The sequence below is a fragment of the Mus musculus genome, chromosome 13 (assembly GCF_000001635.26).
Source record: "Mus musculus strain C57BL/6J chromosome 13, GRCm38.p6 C57BL/6J".
Taxonomy (NCBI): Eukaryota; Metazoa; Chordata; class Mammalia; order Rodentia; family Muridae; genus Mus; species Mus musculus.
This window is the reverse complement of record NC_000079.6, coordinates 117,720,313-117,735,901: the sequence shown is the minus strand read 5'-3', so window position 1 is coordinate 117,735,901 and position 15,589 is coordinate 117,720,313. Positions and strand designations below refer to the sequence as shown.

General features: G+C 35.4%; 1 protein-coding gene across 1 annotated transcript in view; it reads right to left on the bottom strand.

Annotated features, from left to right (window-relative positions):
- Hcn1 (hyperpolarization activated cyclic nucleotide gated potassium channel 1) overlaps positions 1-15,589 on the bottom strand; it is a 378,709-nt gene that overhangs the window by 245,127 nt on the left and 117,993 nt on the right. The window lies entirely within an intron of this gene.

Genomic DNA, 15,589 nt, shown 5'->3' with positions numbered 1-15,589 from the left:
GATAGAGTGCCCTCCTCTATTGTTTTGGTTTTGTTTACTGGTTGTTTTTGATTTGATGTTTTTCAAGACAGGGTTTCTTTGTGTAACCCTGGCTGTCCTGGAGCTCACTCAGTAGACCATACTGGCCTAAATTCAGAGGTCTGCTTGCCTCTGCTTCCTAAGTACTGGGATCAAAGTTCCCAATACTCTACTTGTTTTTATTATTGGGTTTTTACCATTTGATTATGCCTATTTAGTTATATTAGTATGTTTGTGTTCAAATTTTTCCATAATATTAAATATTCATCTTGCTATTTTATTATTGTTATCTTTAACTAAACTATATGAACACTATATATCCTAATTGTATTAATATGGTAATGTTATCTGTACTTATCATAGTGAATCTTATTTACTTATGAAGTTTGTTCTTTGAAATTTTATATATAAACAGACACACACATGCACACATCACAGTAATATCTTATTTACTCTCTCTTATTTTTGTTCCATCCCTAACAAATCTCCAGCTCTCTATCCTTTTATTATATTATTATATTATTATTATTTTATTATTTAATCATTTTTTACAGTCTAATCATTATCCCCATCCCAGTCTGCCCTCCTACTGTTCCTCATAACATTCCTCCTCCCCAACCTCCCCTACCCCCCATCTCCAAGAGGATGTCCCTACCCCATCAGAACTCTCCACTCCCTGGGGTCTCAAGTCTCTTGAGGGTTAGGCATGTCTTCCCTCACTGAAGCTATATGAGGCAGTTCTCTGCTGTATATGTGTTGGGGGCTTCATATCAGCTGATGAATGCTGCCTGGTTGGTGGCTCAGTGTCAGAGATCTCTAGGGTCCAGGTTAGTTGAGACTGCTGGTCTTATGAGGTCACCCTACTCCTCAACTTCTTCTAGCCTTTCTCTAATTCAACCACAGGGGTCCTTCGCTTCTGTCCAGAGGTTGGGTGTAAGTATCTGCATCTGACTCTTTGAGGTGCTTTTTGGGCCTTTCAAAGGGCAGCCATGCTAGGCTCCTGTCTGTAAGCACACCATAGCATCAGTAATATTGTCAGGCCTTGGAACCCCACCTTGAGATAGATCCCAAGTTATCTTGAGATAGATTCCCTGGGCCAGTCACTGAACCTCCTTTCCCTCAGTCTCTTCTTCATTTTTCTCCCTGCAGTTCCTTTAGACAGAAACAATTCTGGGTCAGGGTTTTTGACTGTGGTATGGCATCCCCATCCCTCCACTTGATGCCCTGACTTTGTACTGGAGGTGGACTCTATTTTTTACCCAGATTGTTCTATGGCCAATTTAGTTTAACCAGGCCCATCAGCGTGACTATTAGGTTAAAGCTCACCCTTTAGGTCTGATGAGGTCACCAGAGAGTATACAACTGACTGTGATGTCCTCTTCTCTTTTAACTTATCAATAGCAAATAGTTCCTTACTGCAGGGTAAGACTGCCCGAGCCCTTCCTAATTTCACTCCTGATTGTTAAAGGGCCTGCTCTTGTCCAGACTCAGTGAAAGCATCTGTAGTTGCTGTGGGTTTGTGACTATAACAGCTGTGTCTTGTCCAGAAGGAGGCATTTCCTAGCCCTTTCCTCTAACTTCAGCTCTTACATTCTTCTCACTTGCACTTTTGCAGTATTCCCTGGATAGACTGGGTGGTAGAAATGTCTGTCTTAGTGCTCATCTCTCATTTACTCTCAGCATCTTGCCAACAAAGAGTCACAGGATGGATCATCATTCGTAGGAAAGGAGGGGCTTCCCAGATTCAGGCCAAGAGTAGCAATGTTCTGAAAGTTTCATAATAAGATTTATCATATTTTGATTATAATGACAGGCAATTTTCAATACACATGATTTATTTTTGCTCAGTTGTATAGATTTATTCCATCCTGAGAGGAAAGCAGGGTAGAGCTGAGCAGCTAAGGATCCTCAATAAACACAGAGGCCATGACTGTGAAATTGTTGGGTGATTTTGATGTTGTTGTTGTTTTTGTTCTATTTGAGCCAGCAACTTGTGAGATTACAGTGCCTTTGTTCAGGGTTAGTTTTCCCCACTTAGTTAATTTCTTCTAAAAAGAACTCTTAACAAAAGCACACTCAGATGTATGAACTGCTAAGGTTCCAGACGCTTCCCAACTGTCACTCAAAGTGGCAAAGAGTGTATTATACATGAAAAAAAAAATCACTCTGTTTTTCCTTTTAAATTTTCATAAGTATGTGATCACATATACAAGATCTTAAAATACACAATTAAGTGAAATGTTTATTTATTTATTTATATTGGTTATTTTATTTATTTACATTTCAAATGTTATCCCCCTTCCTGGTTACCCCTCCGCAAACCCCCTATCCTATCCCCTCCCCCTGCTTCTATGAGGGTGCTCTCTCACCCGACAAACCACACACCCACTGATTATAACATATATTTTAACTACTGGCCACTCTTCACTATATTTAAATAATTGAAAGCTTAGGGCAATAAGTACATATGAATAATCTACTGTGATGAAACATTCAAACCTTTGTCAATTCATTTAATGTTTACCACAAATTTAACTTTTTCTATATGCTAATCTAGAAGTGTAAATGGCAAGATTATAAATCTAAGAGTATAAAGCCTAAAAATACGATTCTGATTCAAACTAAAGTATTATTGATCAGTTTTCTACACAGAATGGTACAAAATGTTGACTGTAAATATGAATCTATAGGAATTAACAACGGCAAACTTATACTGTGTTGATAAGGCTCCCTATGGACGACCCTAATACTGTACAAATGTAGTGAATTCCAGATCCTAAAATCCTACACCTCCAGATTTCCAGAAACATCAGTTACAAGGCTTTCTCTCCACTGGTCTTCTGCTGTACTGGAGCCTCCTGTGCCAAGTGAAATCCTCCTGCCTCCTGGCAAATAGGACAAAAACCCAGGCCCAGCCCTATTCCAACCTGAATATCTCCAAATCTGCTGACTCAGCCCTTCCAGAATGATGCCTGTGGGGCAAGCCCAGAAACTCTGTTCCTGCTTTTGATCCTGAATAACTCATTGTACACATTGCAACAACACTCTCTTTCAATCAGATGGACTCAGGAGTTGAGAAGGTACTAGAATATTCAACAGGATTGAACATTTTGATAACAGTGAGAAATTTGGCTTCTCTACTCCTTTTATTTTACTTTTGTTGTTGTTTTGTTTTGTTTTGTTTTGTTTTGTTTTGTTTTTGACAAGGTTCTCTGTTGAACAGTTCTGGTTGTACAGATAATTGTCCCTGTCTCCTAGTGTTGAGATTAAAAGAATGTATTACCACATCTGGCCAAACATTTTCCTTATGAAAATATATACATAAAAGCACTGTGGTTTATTGTCAGTTTGTTTTTGTTTTGTTTTGTTTTGTTTTGTTTTGTTTTGGTTTGGTTTGGTTTGGTTTGGTTTGGTTGAGATTAATAATATGTGGCTAAGTGCTAAAGGGAAAGTAGGAGAATGTATACTATGCAAAGCTAGGTAGAAAATAATGAATAACTATAATTTAAATAACTGAAGCTTATATTTTTATATTTTTTTCTTAAATTATTTTTATGGGTGGATGTGAACATCTGCATGTGGGTAAAGGCACATCAGCTCAGGTGACTACAGAGGCAGTAGACTCCCTGGAGCTACAGTTTCAAAGATTTTAAGTATCCTGATATAGATGCTGGAAACCAAACTGAAGTCCTCTGGAAGAACTATTACCCACCATTTTACCTCTCCACCTCTAAAACCTGTGGTTTCTTTGTTTTGGTTTGGTTTGGTTTTTGTTGTTGTTGTGTTGTTTTGTTTTAATTTTTTTTGTTTTTCATTTTAAGTAGCTGTGGCTTTGGATATAAAATGGGCTGCATACTTGGCACACTGTATTTTTAGACAGAAAACTATGAAAATTTAAACATTGTTGAAGGAAATTGTGGTTAATCATAAAAAATAACTTAATTTATATATTTTGTGTAATTCAAGTCAAATGGATGGATACCTAAAATTGATTGTAAATTATAATTTTCATGTTTTTATATTTTAAATTGGGTGCTTAAATTCAGGTGATATCATGTCCAGACGCCTTCACATTTTTTTCTACTTAAATCACACAAATGTGGGTGTTATGCAAACTAGTGTCAAAATAATGGATTACCATACTTCAAAAAAATGTACACTCTCTGCTTTATAGCATTGTATTGCCTTAAACTCATTTTGGTAATTAATTTCCCATTAAACTGATTAATGTTCTGCCTTTCTACTTGGACAAGGGTAGATTTATCCTATCACATCCTGATAGTTGACACTGTTACATGTCCCAATTGTAAGGTTGAGTGTATTTTATATCATTTGAGAACATACATGTTTCTTTTTCCTGTGAAGTATCTGTCAATATCATCTTAATGCTATTTTTAAAAATAAAAACTCGGACATACATATTACATTCATGTAGATGTTCTTAGATTTTACCTTACTTTCTATTATTCTCTATTTTCAAAACGCTTCTACTCAAAGAGGGTCAAATACTCACATTCTTGTTAGATTCAGGAATATGCTAGCATTACAAGAATGAAGTGTGACAGACCTGATGTATTATAAAAGGACAGAATATCTTCTTAGAATACACTTTTTGATTGTGAAATAGAAAATAATGCAATTATACATTATTAACTTAGTAACCAAGTAATAATTGCTAAGAAAAAAACATAGTAACTAGCACTCCTTCCAAACTTAGGAAATTCAGTCTTTCCTAGACTCTTAATAAATCCATAAACTGTTTTGCAACATAAACATAAGTTTCTATGATTATAGTTATTTTTTTCTAATTTGGAAACCTGTTTGTCATGTCCTTCTGGCAAGGTATGTAACAACATTTGAATTTGTTGTCAGTTTCATTCCTAAATATTTTATTATTTTTGTTTATTTTATCTTTATTTTGACTTCCTTTCATTTTAAAATTATTTATTACTTGAGAATGTCATACATGTTTAAAACAATACTTTAAACATGACCACTTATCTCTCCCCACATCTTACTCCTTCTGGATTACCCTGCTTCCATAGTTCTTTCCAACTACATGTTGTTGTTGTTGTTGTTGTTGTTATTGTTGTTTAAATAACCGACTGAGTTCATTCAGTGCTGAGCATATGAGAATGCATGTTGTGCTGTCCACTGGAGCATAATTATACTTGGAATTATAGCCCTGAGGAAATTGGGCTTTCTCTTCACAGAACCTATCAGCTGTCAATACCTTCTCAACTAGGGTTGGGAGCTCATTAGCCCTTCATTATTCATGCAGAAATGTTGAATTTCTTGGCCAATCCTCTAACTTGTTAACTATTAAAATAGGTGACAGTATTGACAATGAACTATACAAAATACTTCCCTTTTCTCATCCATGTAAAGATGCTACTGGAAATTTTATTGTTGCATGGAACACATCCCTGATGCGCATAAATAACAGATAGACAGTTTGATGACAGATAGACAGGCAGACAGAGAAACTGTGTAAGGACTTTTGAATTCTCTCTGATTTTATGATGTTGCCTTTACCAGGTTGGATTCTCATTCTCATAGAATAGTTTTGTAAATCTCTATGTCTGCGATTCTCTATACCCTTCATGATTGTGAAAAAAATTATATGATAAACATCTTTTTCTAAAGGTTTCCAGTACAAGCTCAAAACCCAATGAGTCTCCAAATAATAAAATGAACAGCAATTTATGTCCAGCCAATTCCTTCTTTCCTACCAGCCACTCTCCTTATGTCTGCAACATTAGCTCAGTCTCAAATTGGCCTCCTACTGGTGAGTAATAAAAGCAGTTCTTCTCAGTTATTTTTTAATAATTTGTTTAACCTAAGTACTTTACCCCATCTCTACTCCAAACCAACAGTGTTGAGTAAGTTTGTTTTTTTATTTTTATTTGAGAAATGAAATAAAAAAAAAAACAAGAAAAAAGTTTTCCCCTTGCTATTTAAATATGTAAATTTTCTAATGGCTCTGTGTCTACCTACTTACTATAAGCTATTATCTAAAAATCTAAACAGTTCTGAAATTGTACAGTGTAGCACATCTCACTGAGTTTATTTATGTATTATCTTTTACTTCAAAAAAGAAAGCACCTCAATCTATATTCTATTTCCCATGTTTTACCACCTGAGTCCTTTCTATCACTAATTCTTATTGTGTGGACTATAATATTCAGCCCTATATTTCTCACTTTCTCTTCCTGCCTTCCTTCCCTCTATATATTTTATTTTCAACTCCTACTTTGATTTGCTAATTTTAAGGCCCTTATCGGTATTCAAGAATGCTTACAAAGGAAGCCTACTTCCTGTAGCCAAAAGAGATTTTAATTCTATTTCAGTCATAGCATGCTGCTTTAAAAAAATATCATGTAACAGGCAGTTCACTACTCTTAAAATGGGTCACATCTTAAAGACTAGATTATTTGCTGGGAAGTAGTGGAGCAACCCTTTAATCCCAGCACTCAAGAAGCAGAGGCAGGTGGATCATGGAAGTGAAAGACCAGCCTGGTATATGCATAGTTTCAGGGCACCCAGAGCTGAATAGAGAGACCATGTCTCAAAATACAGGAAAAAGGGAAAGGGAAGGGAAAAGGGATGAGGGGAGGGGAGGGGAGGGGAGGGGAGGGGAGGAGAGGAGACAGAAACGGAAACGGAAACGGAAACGGAAAAGGAAAAGGAAAAGGAAAAGGAAAAGGAAAAGGAAAAGGAAAAGGAAGCCAGGTATGGTTTGGTGCCTCTGTAAGTAGAAGGAGAAACCTGGGAATCCCCTGGGCTTGCTTTTCAGCTAGTCTAGTCAGGCTCTTAATGAAACTAAGTGAGACTCTACCTCAAAAAGAAGGTAAAGAGGATTAAAGAAGTCACTGAACATGGGCCTTTGGCTTCCACATGTACACATGTACACACACATACACATGCACATACCCCATCATCCCCCCACACAAACACAGAGAGAAGCATACATGCTCATGTGTGCAAACAGACACACTATAGACATATTACCTATTTTATAACTGATTCTAAAATCTGCCATGTCCTTAATGAATTTAAGGACATCAGAAAGAAGAAGAAAAAAAGTTTTCTGGGTACTGTTAATGCTTTCACTGAGACTGCTCTCTGAATGTCATGTCTATAGTGAAAAGAAGTCAATCAATACTCTATATATGTGAATTTTTATAAAGCCAAATTTAACAAGAGGAATAAAGTCTGGCCATCTGCAGTAAAGATGATATGGACATTTCAAAGCTGTGGGTAAACAGACATAGCAAGGAACTTTTGAGTCAGTCTCTAAAAATAGGTTCTGAGACAAAATGGATGGCTTCCTCCTTTAGACAGTTGATTACTAAGATTTCTATTACTAAAATACGTAAATTTGTTCATCTTGTAAATGTGGGATTTACTTAAATGTGACCTTGAACTTGAAAAAAAAATGTAACCATCGTCTTCAAAAATGATAGTTAATGCAGCTACAGTGAACACTCACGAATCTCCCATCTGCACTGGCTTAGGGGAGAAATATAAAACTCATTTGTGAATTGAAATGTACTTCACTGAAGTTTCTAGGAAACCATTCATAAAATCCCAGCTGCAGCTAATTTCCATTTCTATGGACTTTGCATTGGTTAAAAGTAGAGAAAGGGGATCATATTATTTTTGAAAGTCATGCACAGAAAACTAAATGACATCATTCTGAGCATACAAATCTTAATAATTCACTGATTGACAAGTCATTATCCCCATTCTTAAGTAAAACTCTGACACCACACCCAAGCATCTTGTGTGAGCTCTCTACCTTAGTAGCCTACATTTGGGTGGGGGGAGGAATTACTTCATATTTTGTGATACACATGGCTGTAACAATGTTTTGATCATTTTTACATTGGCTATTACAATGAAGAGGAGAAAGTAGGCAATAGTAAGCATGTTAATAATGAATGAGTAATTGTGATGGTTTAAATATGCTTGGCCCAGGGAGTGGCACTGTTAGGAGGTGTGGCCTTGTTGGAGTAGATGTGGCCTTGTTAGAGGAAGTGTGTCACTGTGGGAATTGGCTTTGTGACCCTTCTCCTAGGTGTCTCTTTTGGCTGCAGTTGGGTCATGATGCAGAACTCTTAGCTCTTCTGGGACCATGTCTGCCTGCATGCTACCATGTTTCCTGCATGATGATAACGGACTGGGCCTCTGAAAATGTAAGCCAGCCCCAAAGAAAGATTGTTCTTTGTAAGAGTTGCCTTGGTCATGGTGTCTCTTCACAGCAATGGAAACCCTAACTAAGACAGCAATGAATACAGAGGAAAGTGTTTGACATTCTCACAGTTCTTATACATTTAACTTCATATTAAGGGCATGGATAATTGAAACAACAGAGAGACTTTAATAAAATTTTACCATATTTCTGTGATTTTTCTATATGTATGTATGTAAAGACACATAGAGGAAAGAAAAGAGGTAAAATGAGAGAAAATGATAGCCTGAGACTTAGAAAGACCTCTACATGTCATCATGAGAAAAAATATTTTTAAGCAAATATGTAGAATAAGAAAGCAGTACAAAAATGAAAGAGGGTAAACATCACTCTCATTAAATATATATATATATATATATATATACATATATATATATATGTATATATATATATAAATATATATATATATATATATATATATATATATATATATTTATATATATTTATATAAGAGAAATTCAATCATCAAATATTCCCAGCTGTGAATCTCTAGCTACAGAAGTAACTACTCAGACATGGTATGTGCACTGGTGTAACAGTAGCAAAAGCATCATGGGAGTAACCAAAACCTGGCTAATCCAATTTAAGTCCCACCCCACAACATGAAATCAATTCTTGTCGCCATTTCTGGGTACCTGTTGCTAGACTGTTCATAGGGCCTAGTGGAGAACCTACTACCATATGGACCTAAATAGTTATAGTATTAAACCATCCCCTAACAACTTCTTGTTATACCCGTAGGTCAATGCACCTCTTAACCCTCATCTAAGAAATTTCTATTTGTAGTTGATAATGATTAACACACACACACACACACACACACACACACACACACACAAAATAAAAGACTAGAGAAGTCCAGCTCTGAAAGGACTATATACCTAAATCCCTCCTTCTAATGCTCAGATACTATTGTGGAAGATGGAAGCAGAAAAGGTATAAGAGACAGAGGCAATGGATGACCACAAGGAAACTTGTCTTCTGGATGTATAGAGGAACTATACATATGAACTCAGAGTGATAGCAACAGAATACACAAAACCAATAGAATTCAACACACACACTTCCACTTCTAGCTATGGAGCTGTTGGCAACTGTTTGATGCCAGGATAGGGAGAGATAGTTCTTGTGTAGTGTATACTCCCAGTCAACCATGCTCCAGTGGAAGAACACACATCCAGGAATATGTCTGCAGCACAATTTGGTCTTGAAAGGGGTTAAAATGAAAAAAAAAAAAGGTAGAAGAAGCTAGGTAGGTAGTGAAGTGCAATGGATATGGACAGAAGTGTGTTGTAAATATGATTTAAACTTATTGTATCAAATTCTGAAAGAAAAAAAATTCTTTTAGAAAAAGGTAAACCACTTCATAAAAGGCATTTAGATTCATAATGTGGTCAATAGCATGATATAGATTTTTTTTGAGAAAAATATTGTTTGTCAGAAACATTTTTCGGGTGCAATACATTTTCTTTTAAATTATTAATGATTTTAAACTTCATATAATTTATTAACTGCAGACAATGACACTGAGAAACCCAATAAATGATATATAACTATAAGTAATATTTAGAAATGAATACTTTTTCAAAAATGAGTGATTCTCAATTGTGTACAACATACAAAGCTATCCACTATTTTTAAATAATTTCTTTTATAATATGTACATAGCAAAATGGTAATCGATTGAGAATTTTTTAAGTGATCGGTTTTATAATAGAATTTGTCAGAAATCACAATTAATTGAAACTACATACATTGCAGTCATTCATTTGTCCTATAAGACATCCTTCCTGGGATTTTAGGTATACCGTGAGATTACAACATATATCCTGAGGGGTGTTTATAAACACGGGAATGGTTAACAGAATTTGATTTATTCTCAAACCTTGCATTTAAGCCTCAGCTTGGAAGAGGCGTGTGTATGAATAATATCTTTGGTGAAATCTATGACATTTCTCTAAATAACTGCAAGGATTTCATTAAATTTGGCCTAGACATTCATTTTAGGCACAAAATATTACCTTCCTCATATTTGAGCAATATTTACCATTTTTCGTACTGTGAATTCTTATGTGTTCATTCTTGACATTGCAGAGTTAAACAAGATAAAATAAATAAATAAGCAAACAGACAAACAGATAAAATAATTAAAATAATCCATGTTAAAATAGGCATCAATGAGTTTATCATATACAAGCATCAGCAAATTTAGTATTGCTACCAATTTGCTGATTATGTTAGTTTGCAATGTAACATCCAGCAACTTTGGAAACAAGAAGTATCCTTTGTTTGCATAAAGCTGGCATGCATTAGTGATTTAGTTGTTTTCTATGGTCAACTAAAGTCCTGGAAATTTTCCCTTTCAATAAACAGAGCAGGATTCTAAGATAAATGCATCACCCTCACATTTAATTTGTCTTACAAATGTCACATTAAAAATAGTTTTATTTTATTAGCTTTCCTCTAAAGGAGAAGTTGAAGGTGCAGGTTTACAACCATCTTAGCAGTGTGTGATAAGCCTGGAAGCATGCCATATCTTCTGTGCTCAATATTAACATTTATCACACACCAGAAATGTCAGAAGGATCATATCGACAAACTCAAATCTATATGATTTTCTTTTCTTGTAAATCTATGATTAGAGTCCCTACCAAACATTTACAATAAGGACAACTAGCTTGAAGATCAATGCAATGACAAATGTACTAGACATACAACTACTCTTGGCAGCAAAAAAAAAAAAAAAAAAAAAAAAAAAAAAGAAACAGTCACAAATGGTGGCTGAGTGTTAGGAAACCCAATGGAATAAAGATCTTCAAATTAATCACAAAGTGAAAGAATTCAAACAGTGCCTTACTAAGGTAAGCGAGCTTGTAATTTATACTCGTTCATTCAATGTGAAGACAGGGAAACAGGAGGTATAGAGTTTTCTCAGGACTTATCTAGTGAAGGCTAGCTCCTTCAAAAGCAATGGCAGTGTCTTACTTTCCCTTCTGGGAATCTCCACAACAAGGGAAAATTACACTTAACACAAATGAGGAAAATGGAAATAGGTGCCACTTGTACAGCCTGTCAGAGGTTGCTAACCTTTAATCAAGAGCACACACAACTTCCACTCAGTCTCTGACTGATCTCAGTGGGAATTAAGTGCTAGAGTAGGAACACACGATCCTATATGGATAGAACTGGTTTGCTAGGGAGTCATAACAAATATCACAGTACAAATTGAGTTTCTCAAAATTTTGTAGAAAAAAAAATAATCTGAGATGATGGTGTCAGCTGTCAGCTCCTGTTTCTTCACATACTTTTTACATGGTGTGAATCTCCATTTCTATGCCCAGTATCTACTTAGTGTGTGGTGTCTGCCAAAGCTTGGACTTTCTGTTGAATTTTCTGCAGACATAAGTGTTTAATTGTCTAGAGGGGAATCTCTTGTAAAGTTCTACAGCATCTGCCAAATTCGAATCCAGTTTTGAAGCATTCGGGTTGTCTGGGTTTTCCACATCAAGTACAGATCTCTGTCTGTCCAAGTTTCTCACTTTTAGTCTCTACTCAGAGAGCTATTTCCCCCAGTAATTTTTTTTCCATTTTTTATTAGGTATTTAGCTCATTTACATTTCTAATGCTATACCAAAAGTCCCCCATACCCACCCTTTCAGTCTCTACTCAGAGAGCTATTTCCCCCAGTAATTTTTTAAAAATAGGAAGTATGTCATTTAGCTTTCTACTAACAGTCCCTTTGAATGTTTCACCAAGATTATATGTTGCAAAATTTCACTTTATAAATTATATTTCTTTTCCAGAAAAATTAATCATACATATAAACACACATATACAAAAATTAGGAACTAGCAAAAATTATCACTAAATGTATAATTACTTCAATTTTATATTCCTAAGAACACTTAAGACTAAGAAAGTTAGAAAGTTCTTAACATAGACTTTGACTTGATCTCTTTCTTTCATAATAAAACTGTAACTCTTGAACGTATATGGCACTTTTCAGAGATATTGTGACTTGACAATTTGATAATTCATAGGGACTTATCACACTGGAGTGGTGGTGTGGAATTACAATAGATCTGTAGCCTGTTAGTCTCGAAATTTACCACTGACTTCATAAGGAAACTTCATGATGAATGAGGGATCTCCAAACATACTGCTACCATCTGCTGTGAATTCTTGGAGATCATATCCTTCAAGTGTGGAAGCTAAGACAAACTCTTGGAATTTACTGTCAAAATTTACTGTCCTCCCAATACACTTTCCTAATTCAGTTATTCTTCATCTGTATGTATTATATAATTTAATCTACACATATTTTTTACTGATATCTGTCATCACAAAGGTATTATTTTAAAAGATCTTGGTTAATGCTGTCCATCTAAATTTTAGGTAAAATGTACACATTCTTACAATGAAATAAGCTGTGAATGAGTAGCTGGTAAAATAGCATCCAGTAAGGTAATTCCTTAACAAGAATCCTGTGATTTAGAATATTAAGAAGGTGAGAATTGTCAAAGTAGATGTGAGAAAAAATACCAAAAGAAGAATTGCCACATTTTAAATGGTCACTTCAGTATAAAAATAGCTTTATAAATATAGCAGGCTTCTTTTATTTAAAGCACACTAAAGAGGATAGAGAGGTGGTTGGTTCAGCGTTAAAAGCACTTGCTGATGTTGCAGAGAACCCAGACGCAGTTCCCAGAACCCTCATCAAGCAATTTACAACTGCCAGTAATTCCAGTTCTAGGAAATCTGACACCCTCTTCTTGCTCATTAGACACCAGCAAGCACAGGAGGCACATAAATTCATGCAAGTGAGGCACACATCTGTAAATGTAAATAAATACTTTTTGAAAATCCTTCTCAACATAAAGGCATTTTTTTCATTCCAAGACTAACACTATGAAATGTTACTCTTCACAGTTAGAAAATAACAAAAGGTTAATTAAACCGAATTAAACAAAATATGTAAGCTATACTATAGACCAACTTAAAACTTGAAAGATGGGAAGATTATATTTACCATAAATCTGAATAGAATTCTATTCTATAGTAATTTATGGTTTGACCCTTAAATAAGAATGAATTTTTGTCTGGTTATGCATTCTTTTGTGCTGGTCTCACTTTGTATGAAAAAATAATTTTATTCTTTACAAAGGATGAGAGCCCACAGTCAATCTGATATTAAAATGTGCTTTGCATAATTGTCAGCTGTAAGGAAAGTGCTATGATAAAAAGAAATCTCTCAAGTAAACAAGGGACAGGTGGCAGCCGGAGTTACATCTGCTATTAATCTGTATCAGAGGAGAAGGAAAGACGAGACAGCAGGAGAAAAGCAAAAGGGTTCTGTAGCACGCAGGAGATGCACTTTCATACGTGTGAGGAGCTTACTTGCTTTCTCTCCTGCAAACTAAAAATACATTCATAAAACAGCACAGAGTAATTATCTTGTCAGAAGACTCTTCTGTGCATTATAGTCAAATTAAATTGAACTAAACTCCATCATGGGAAGAATGTGTCAGAGAAAGACAATGAAAAGGTAAATTACCATGAAGCTGTCATATTTAAGGGCCTGGCTAATGACACTGACCAACAAGCACATGAGTTATAATACAGTGACCTATTTTCCACCTTAATATCTAAAAATGCCTGCTACATGGGAATTATACCCAATGCATTATAATTATTTTAATGTGCAGGAATCAATGTGACCCACCCATGTACAGCCTTAAATGTTTTCAAAAGTCTTCAAATGACATGAATGATTTTGCTTATAGAAATGTTGCTGTATGTAGAATGGTACCTATTATACGTCACTAGGTGATAGTTCAATAAGGATGATGGATTGCTTGCTTTAGTAGTTTCATCATGCATGCACAGAAATCCATGTCTTGTTATATTGATAAAGCATTATGAAAGTAATACATATGCCTTCTGTTTGCTAAGATCTCTGTTGATTTTGGGATTAACTTAACTGGACATGATTTAAAGCCTGGAGAGAAAATCGGTTTGTTTTAAAGTCTACTTTCATTCTGGCCAAAAGAAAAAAAGAAAGAAAGAAAGAAAGAAAGAAAGAAAGAAAGAAAGGAAGGAAGAAAGAAAGAAAGAAAGAAAGAAAGAAAGAAAGAAAGAAAGAAAGGAAACAAGGAAAGGAAGGAAGGAATGAAAGAAGAGAGAGAGAAAGAAAGGAAGGAAGGAAGGAAGGAAGGAAGGAAGGAAGGAAGGAAGGAAGGAAGGAAGAAAGAAAGATAATGATATTCTTCACATAACATAATGATATGGTGGTATAATGAGGAGTAAGGTGAAATCAGTGTTGTTCTCTTACACTGAAAATAACTCTTTCAGTGCTTTCTTTTACTGCTTTCTCTCCCACATAGGTTACTATCTATTCTATATCTATAGATAGATAGATAGATAGATAGATAGATAGATAGATAGATAGATAGATAGATATATTCTTTATCTATTCTATATCTTTCAAAGAGAGCTTTCTCATCCCTGCTAATCTGAGTTGTACTGGTACTGACTCAGATGACACAATCTTGAGCACAGACATGTCTAAAATATTTATAAAATGGTATAAAAGTACATTGCTGTGCTTTTATTTAGGATGATTAAGTCCAATATATTTAATTTAAGGACATATTTTTTAAAAAAGTAATGTCGTTCTCTCATTATTTCTCATATTTATATAGCAGAAAATTCATATATAAATAATAATGTATATTACTCAACTGTGTCTATTATTTTTATTCCAGAGTATACTACTTTTCTTTTTGATTTTAGTTTTTTAATTAATTATTTTTTACACTTCATATTCCCTTCCCCTCACCTCTCCATACAACCACACCATCTGCTCCACATCCCACACCTCCTCTCCACCCCACCCCTTCTCGACATGGATGCCCACACTCCCCACCACACCTGACGTCTAAACACCCTGGGACCTCCAGTCTCTTGAGGGCTAGGTGCATCATCTCTGAATGAACACAGACCTGGAAGTCCTCTGCTGTATGTGTGTTAGGGGCCTCATACCAGCTAGTGTATGCTGTCTGTTTGGTGGTCCAGCGTTTGCGAGATCTTGGGGTTCCAAATTAATTGAGACTGCTGGTCCTCCTACAGGGTCACACTTTACCACAGCTTCTTTCAGCCTTCCATAATTCAACAACAGGAGTCAGCTACTTCTGTCCATTGGTTGGGTGCAAATATCTGCATCTGACCCTTTCAGCTGCTTGTTGGGTCTTTCAGAGGGCAGTCATGAGCCCTTTTGTGAGTACTCCATAGCCTTAGTAATAATGTCAGGTCTTGGGA